Here is an 8,814-nt window from a genome sequence, read left to right as displayed (position 1 = left end):
AAAGTACTGGAGTTTCAGCTTTAGCATCATTCCCTCCAAAGAAATCCCAGGGCTGATCTCCTTCAGAATGGACTGGTTGGATCTCCTTGCAGTCCAAGGCACTCTCAAGAGTCTTCTCCAACACCACAGTTCAAAAGCATCAATTCTTTGGTGCTCAGCCTTCTTAACAGTCCAACTTTCACATCCATACATGACCACAGGAAAAACCATAGTCTTGACTAGACAGACCTTTGTTGGCAAAGTAATGTCTCTGCTTTTGAATATGCTATCTAGGTTGGTCATAGTGTAGGCATATGCTATTCACTATCGTATGTGTGACCAGCACAGTGTCTGACACACAGTAGGGTTCTCAAAAATGTTTGTTGTACACATAAATGAATTAGCAGACCTGGCCCACTGTGCTAGCTTCTAGTATCACATCACATTGTGTTGGTCATGAGGATGATGTTGGTACTGAGGGTGGGACAGGAGGGCAGAACTGGGTCAGATTGTTCTTCACTTTTCTACCTGTGGTTTTCATAACATGAGTTCTCAAAACAGAAAAAAAAAGGGGGGAAGGGGGATGGTTTGCTGAGAAAAGTAAAGGATTTAGGAGCAAAAGAGCTGGATGACAGAGGCAAGATGGATTTGAAGGACCTGGTAATGTTTGGCAGGGAAAAGAGAGGATCCAGGCAACCTGGATACTGTGGGAGGAAATGCAAAAAGGATGAGAATTCCCAGGGATCCTGTAGAAAAGGGAATTGGTGAAAGACAAACATCTACCAGGGGACATATATTTTTTCTTAATTTTGCTCCGGGTCGTGCTATGTAAATTTTCTCCATTCCATAATTGTCAGTGAATCCACATTGCTCACTAATGCTTTGGTGTCAGTGGATCCTTTAGGGGAATTGAACAGCTGTTGAAGTCTGCAGCCAGGTGGGTAATGAGATAAATGCAGAGATAGTACATGGCCGGTGGCCTTGAAGGCTGAGCTTCACCCTCAGACTTGTGGTTGACACTCCATAATCCTATGTATTGAGGAGAAGGTTGGAGAAATCTCACAGTGACACACACAGAGGCTTCTACTCTTAAAATATACCAAAGAAACCAAATTAATGAATGTTATCCAATGCTTTTCCAGTCTTAGCATCCTAGTGAGTCTGAATCTCGGAGGTGGAAGAAGCTTGAGAACTGAAAGTCATCAGATCCCAAGAGTAGGAGTAAGAACCAAAGACTCTCTTTACTTAACGATGTTGTTAGAGCCTAGAACTTCTCGGTGGTCCTCCTCAGACTGATGTTTCCTGGAGAGTATAAATGCAAACTAGAAATAATGTGTATTCTTATAAGCCAGCTGATTTGTGAAAAGCTTGGTCTGGATTCCTGACTGATGAAAGACCATCTGGTGAGAAGGAGATGCCTGGCAGAGCTGAAGCGAGGCTCACAGCTAATAGCCAGCACCAAGGGTCCAGACATGTGCGTGAGGCCATCTTGGATGCTCCAGCCTGACAAGCTGCCCAGCTGACACCATGTGCAACAGAGTTGAACCATCTCTGCTAAGCCTGGCCTGAACTCCTGACCCACAGTGTGGGCAAAAACATGACTGGTGTTTTAAGTTACTGGAACAAACAAATGAAAAATGACATTGATACTACAGCACATACTGCAAGGTCAAACATGCTTTTTCCCCAGCATCTTTTGTTGTTCATGAGTTCCTTCATGTTGACTTGTTTGACTGTCTTTTACCTCTTGCTCTGGGAGAGGAGGCCTGGAAATTTACTGGAAATCGAGTATTCTGTTCAGTCAGGACCCAGTTAATCAACCATTTATAGATTCCTTCTGATAATGAGTTTGGGAAAATTGAAACAACAGAAGACCAACTCGAGAGAGTTGACCTAGATTATAGAACCAGCTGCTGGCCAGGGTCTCTCCCCTTTTCTCTAGAGGATAATTAGCACTCAAAGTTGTGAAGAGCTCTTCATACAAGGATGCTAGGCAAGAACATTCCTCAAGACACCACGAAAAAGGCAGTCTCCAAGGAAGTCCAATTAAAAATGTGTTTGGTTGTAAAAGCAGCCAAGTTTTAGTCATTCAGATGCCTGTCAGCACCTGTGGACTCTGTCTTCACACCATATTCTTCATCAGAAAGATTTCCCTGGACATTAAGGACTTTGAGTAAAGGTGACCTTCAGGTGCAAATATGTTAAGATAAATGGTTTATAGTGAGGACATCTGAGGCATCAATAATAAAGCTGAAGGAATCATATGAATGTGCTGTTAATATAGTGAGAGGAAAATTCAAGGAAATCTGTTTGTCATAGAATGAAGAAGCTTGCTTGCACTGGAAGGAATTTGGGGTGCTGCTGACTCTGGGGTGCCCAGGTCAGCTCAGGTGTGCTTCCTTGGAGCGCAGCATTGAGAAAGCACCAACTAGACTTGGTGGAAAGGAGTACTTTGATAGGATGACAATGCCTATCTTTGCAACAAGATGACAAATGTAGGAACCCACTCTATTCATCTACCATATTTTATCTTGTACCAACTCTTTACAATTAGGCAATGCCTCATGGAAAAGCTCAGCATCCCACATGCTGAATGTCCTGTGGGAAATTAGTGGAAGGGCCAGGATTTGCCTCCTTGATTAGTTTGTACTAGTTTTTCCCACTCATATTTGGCATGGGGTTCAGATTTGTAACCCTATATTTGCCTGTTACACTGAGATCGACATCCTTTGCTTTGATTTATGGCACATTTTAGGGATTTTGGCTCAGAATTTCCCCTCAAGTCCTGGAACTCAAGAAAGATGGATTGTTGTTGTTCAGTTGCTAAGTCATGTCTGACTCTTTGCAACCCAGCATGGACTGCAGCATGCCAGGCTTCCCTGTCCTTCACTATCCTTCGGAGTTTGCTCAAACTCATGTCCATTGAGTAAATGATGCTATCCAACCATCTCATATTCTGTTGCCCCCTTCTCCTCCTGTCCTCAATCTTTCCCAGCATCAGGGTCTTTTCCAGTGAGTTGGCTCTTTGCATCAGGTGGCCAGAGTATCAGAACTTCAGCCTCAGCATCAATCCTTCCAGTGAATATTCAAGGTTGATTTCCTTTAGGGTTGACTGGTTTGATCTCCTTGCTGTCCAAGGGACTCAGAAGTTTTTTCCAGATTGCCCTATGTCCAACCTTAATTAGCATCTTGCTTGGCCAGAACCTCACTAGGTTTTTGAAAAGGAACCAATACAGTATACTAATGCATATATATGGAATTTAGAAAGATGGTAACAATAACCCTGTGTACGAGACAGCAAAAGAGACACTGATGTATAGAACAGTCTTATGGACTCTGTGGGAGAGGGAGAGGGTGGGAAGATTTGGGAGAATGGCATTGAAACATGTAAAATATCATGTATGAAACGAGATGCCAGTCCAGGTTCGATGCACGATACTGGATGCTTGGGGCTAGTGCACTGGGACGACCCAGAGGGATGGTATGGGGAGGGAGGAGGGAGGAGAGTTCAGGAGGGGGAACACATGTATACCTGTGGCGGATTCATTTTGATATTTGGCAAAACTAATACAATTATGTAAAGTTTAAAAATAAAATAAAATTTTTAAAAAAAGGAAAAAAAATAAATAAAATGATCCAAACCATGAAAAAAAAAAAGAAAAGGAAATTTGGGCAAGTCTCTGTTTGAAGCTGTTTCACGTATTATCTTTAGATTTAGTAGTTTTGGAAACATCCTTTATGCTCTGAGTGCAGGTCTGGATTTTGGGGCTCCTGTCTCTAGATGTATTTGATATGTCACCTATGATGGGTTCCAAGACTCAAAAATACTGTGGGTTGCACGGCTTCAGTCCAAGTGCTCAGTTTCCCCTCCCCTGAGAGATGGGCTCGGCTACTGTCCATCCCCATGTGGAAGGACCAGACGAGAGCATGAAGACACTGAAGCAGCATCTGATCTCTCAGGGACTCCAGCCAGCGTTTGAAGAAGAACATGTTCTTGCCGCTTTTCCAGTCTGACTCTAAAACGACCAAGCAGATCCAGTTGACGTTCTACCTCTGGGCTATTGACTCACTCTCAACCTGTGGGAACCTGGTTCTCATTATAGATGGAAATACCCTGACTGAGGTCACCTCCAGCTGCTGACCTGACAGCGTCTTAGGAGAAGAGCACCTCTCCTTTCACTCCATGCCTTCCACTTGCCTGCCTGGTCTCTGACAGTCATTAAAGCTCTTATAACTACTGTCCTTCACAAACACACATACATGCATGCAACTGCACACACATGTGCACTCATCTGGTGTGTCTGTGTATATTGGGTATTGCTAACAGAGAACAGTAAAGCTAGAGACTCCCTAGAATAAAGTACCCCAGTCAGTCTCTAGCTCATTACTCTGATTTATTCTGAGTGTTTGCCACTGGGGTTTGTGAGCATTGTGACAGGGAGCATTAGGACAGTGCCTGGCAGATGGTGAGTGAGCAGTGCCTGTCAGCTGGCATCAACCAGATAAAGACAGCAGAGCTCCTGGGGGTGGGGATGGAACCACAAGCCTCCTTCCTTCCTTCCTTGCCACACATCTGAGGCACCTTATTAGCTTAAACATCCCAACTGAATCAAAACAGCTCAGTTAAGAAAAGAAGAAGCTGAGACCCAGGAGCTCTGTTATTTGGCCCAAGTCACACACCTGCAATAAAGCCAGAACTAGGTCCAGGTTGTCTGAACTCCATCTGGGTCCTCATCCCGCATGTCTACCAACTTCACTTCTCCTAAAGACTGAAGTGTAGTTAATGCAGACTAAGGTTCATCTACCATTAACTGTTCTGGAATTAACAGTTAATAATTATGCTCATAGATGTGATATGAATGTGGAGTTACTAACTGTATTAGCAATTGAGATAAGAGTCATGAATTAAATATTTATGGTGGTTCAAATGATCATAGTAACAGGATGGAGACTGAGATCAGCCAGAAAGTCTGCTTTTCTCAAAGCATTTCTTCTTATCAGATAGAGAGAAGAGAGGGTTTTGTGGTCACAGAAGTTTGGAAAGTATACTAACTCCCTCCTGGAAATTCACCACACTCAGGAGCGTATTAAAAGGCTCTGAGAAATGCTGCAGGAGAGGAATCTATTTGTTTCTATGATTTTATTTGCCCACCAAACTGTCTTGAGAGATATTACCTGTTAAAACTCATTGAAAGTGTTTGTGAAACAAACCGTAGTAAATGGAGCTATGAGCCCGACTAGGTACATAAGCACAGGCCATCTGGGCTTTCCGGGTCCCCTGCAGCTGTGAGCTTTAACCTGCAGAGTTTACTTTATCCTAAATAGAACATAGCAGGGCTTCCCTCACAGTCCAGTGGTTAAGAATCTGCCTTGCAATGCAAGGGATACCAGTCCGATCCCTGGTCCGGGACGATTCCATACCCCTGAAGCAACTAAGCCTGTGCACCACACCTACCGACCCAGCACTCTAGAGCCCATGAACCACAGCTGCTGAGCACACGCGCTGCGACTGCTGAAGCCCACGCACCCTGAGCCTGTGCTCCGCAACAAGAGGAGCCACTGCAGTGAGAAGCCCCCGCACGCTGAGTGAAGAGTAGACCCTGCTCGCTGCAACTAGAGAAAGCCCTCATGCAGTGGTGAAGCCCCACCACAGCCAAAAAATTAATATTACTTTATTAATATTTAAAGAATTAAAGAGAACATTTCAGAGAAAGAGGTGGGCTCTGTATAGCCTGGGGTCTTTGCCTGTTTCCTCTGCTTCAGCCAGAGAGGTTCAGCTTTTCTGTGGTTTGGATATTGATACTGTGCATAAAATAGCCATCTGCTTATTCAGCAGATAATGCCCAGCATGTGCCAGCCACGTCTGATGCACTTGGGATAAATCACTGACCAGAAACAATGGAGATTCTGACTTCACAGAACTTGGCGAGAAAGAGGAGACAATAGATAATAAATGTGATAAGCAAGAAAATTACAGAGTATGTTCAAGGATGATCAGTACTATGGGGGAAAAAAGAAAAAATAGAGTAAGGGGGACTGGATGTGCAGGGGGCTGCAGGGGTGTCATTTGAAGTAGGGATCAAGGCCAGCCTCACTAAGAAGGTGATACTTGGACAGAGAATTGGAAGAGATAAGAGAGTAAGCCCTGCACACATCTGAAGAAAGAGCATCCAGAGAGAACAGCCAATGCAAAGGCCCTGAGGCCAAATGGAGAGCTGAGGAGAGAGTGCCAGAGATGTAATAGAGAAGCCAGAAAGGGCTGTGATCAGGGATGGGTGTGCTTATGCTCTGATGGGCACTCAAGGGCACAGAAAGAAATAAACATGTAGAAGAGACCAGGTTGGACTATTCATTGTAACTTGTGATGTACCCATCAGAATCTGATCAATAAAACAGAAATGACTTGCTTATATTTCAGAGAGAGAATTTAATGTGTGACATTAATTAAATAAGTAAAGTAGCACAGTCACATCTGACTCTTTGCAACCCCATGGATTGTAGCCTACCAGGCTCCTCAGCCCATGGAATTTTCCAGGCAAGAGTACTGGAGTGGGTTGCCATTTCCTTCTCCAGGGGACCTTCCCAACCCAGGGATTGAACCTGGGTCTCCTGCATTGCAGGCAGATGCTTTACCGTCTGAGCCACCAGGGAAGCCCTCTTCATTAATTACACAATTGATAGGAAAATTGGGGGAAACAGGGCCAATGATCAGTAATACCAGCAGACATACCCAGCCCTCTGCTGGAGGGACGGAGGAAGCAGTGGAATGGTGCATGGGGGCTGGGCTCACATGCCAGAACCTGAAGCCCGAAAGAGCTAGATGGACAGAGGAGATGCAGTCTTGGCCAGAGACACTGCTTGAAGCTCCCTCCTTCCTTCTGCCTTTCATTCTCCTGTTAAGACTCTGCCTGGAAAATACCACCTGCAGAGATGAGCCCTTCTCCAAATAGCTACCCTAGGAATGGCTTGTGGTGTCACAAACTACCCCACAGTTCTGTGACTTAAGACACAACCATTTTTTTAAACTTTTAATTTTGTATTTGGGTGTGGCACTAGTGGTAAAGAACCCACCTGCCAACGAGGGAGCCATAAGAGATGCAGATTCAATCCCTGGGTTGGGAAGATCCCCTGGAGAAGCGCATGGCAACCCACTCCAGTACTTCTGCCTGGAGAATCCCATGGACAGAGGAGCCAGGCAGGCTACAGGCATGGATTTGTGAAGAGTAGCACATGGCTGAAGCAACTTAGCATGCACATAGCCAATTAACAATGTTGTGATAGTTTCGGGAGGACAGAAAGGGACTTGGCCATACATATACATGTATCCATTCTCCCCCAAACTCTTCTCCCATTCAAGCTGCCACAGAAAATTGAGCAGAGTCCCCTGTGCTATATAATCAGTCCTTGTTGGTGATCCATTTAAAATAAAGCAGTGTGTATAAGACACAACAATTTCATTTGCTCAGTTTACTATACTTTGGGCAGAGCTCACCCAGGACTGTCTGTTGCTGCTCCAGCAGACCTTGGGAGGACAACTTAGAGCTGGCGGGTCCACTTCTGAGATGGCTCTTTCATGTGGCTGGACATTGGCTGGGAGCTCAACTCACACTGTCTGCAAACTGAACCACATAGCTTCCTGCCTTTGCTCTCCAGACTAAATAGTAATCTTTGTGGTCTGTGGTCCTCCTCCACCTAGATGTCTGGCAGGTGGACATGATAATGGAGGCTCTTAAATTTGGATGTTGAAGAGATTGGGTGGGGCTTAGGGCCAGCCGTCTAGTCTTTCAGAATCCTGGTCTGCCCATCCATAACAGCAAACCGGCCATGAACAAACCTCCCTTACAAACTGATTCTGAGACTGAACGAGATCAGGACCAGCACTGAGCAAATGACTGCTCTCTTGGTCTGTCTCCCCAGCTAGCAGTACCAACCAGAATAAACAGAGGACAACCAGGTTCTTCTCAAAGAAAGCTTCCTTGCTTTAAACTCTTGAACAATGAAGAGAAGAAACAAGAGACCAGGTTGGCAGGAAAGGATGGATGCAAGAAGAAAGGAATCAGCCTGTCCGTTTTAGCTCCGTGGACTGAGTTAAACTGGCCTATCAATTTCAGTGTCTCCCAGGTTAATCTGTAATGGAAAGAACACTGGCTTTGGGCTGGAAGGACCAGAAGTCAAGCCTCAGCTCTGTACTAGAATGAGAATAAGTTGGGTGACCCTTAGGCAAGGCTCTGTATGACCTTGACTTTCCATACTTAGACCTGTGGATATTTCTTCCTCCCTCTTAGGTTTCTGTGCAAATTGAACTAGGTAATTATATATTTTCAAGCGTTCTGCAAAGCCAGATAAAAATGGAATGGATTAATTATAATTTCTATAACTATCACCGTTGCCATTTTAGACTCTGATTTCAATCCCTTCTTCCTTTGTCTTCTGGGATGCTCCCTACTTTGCCCAGAAAACTCATTCATTAGACATGTGGGAGGATAATTCCCACACGAGAAAAAGATACATGGCTTCCAGATCAGATAAGTGAAAATGTTTAAATTTTTCATCTATTCCCTTGTCTGCTTTTTGGTCAATAGCTTATTCTGACAACTTCATTACCTCCTAATTACTCCAGGTTCCTTTGCTCATTTTCTGTGTGTGATAAAAACCCTCCCAAGAAAGGGATTTGACACTAGAAGTCACTTGACTCCTGACGGACAACCAGACTGCCCCTGCTCCCTTGAATGTGGTTTTCTTTCTCTTTGTTGGAAATATTTGCAAAAGCCCTTCTAGTGCCTTGCATGATGGTCCTCTTCTGCACACTTTACCTGCCACTGGAAGATGTGAGCG

General features: G+C 44.6%; 1 non-coding gene across 1 annotated transcript; it reads right to left on the bottom strand.

Annotated features, from left to right (window-relative positions):
- Positions 1 to 6,558: 6,558 nt before the first annotated feature.
- Positions 6,559 to 6,630, bottom strand: TRNAC-GCA. Its single transcript has one exon. It is a non-coding gene; the product is annotated as a tRNA-Cys (tRNA).
- Between the last annotated feature and the right edge of the window lie 2,184 nt (positions 6,631 to 8,814).

The sequence above is a fragment of the Bison bison genome, unplaced genomic scaffold (genome assembly GCF_000754665.1).
Source record: "Bison bison bison isolate TAMUID 2011002044 unplaced genomic scaffold, Bison_UMD1.0 scf7180017864036, whole genome shotgun sequence".
NCBI lineage: Eukaryota > Metazoa > Chordata > Mammalia > Artiodactyla > Bovidae > Bison > Bison bison.
This window is presented reverse-complemented; position numbering and strand designations above follow the sequence as displayed.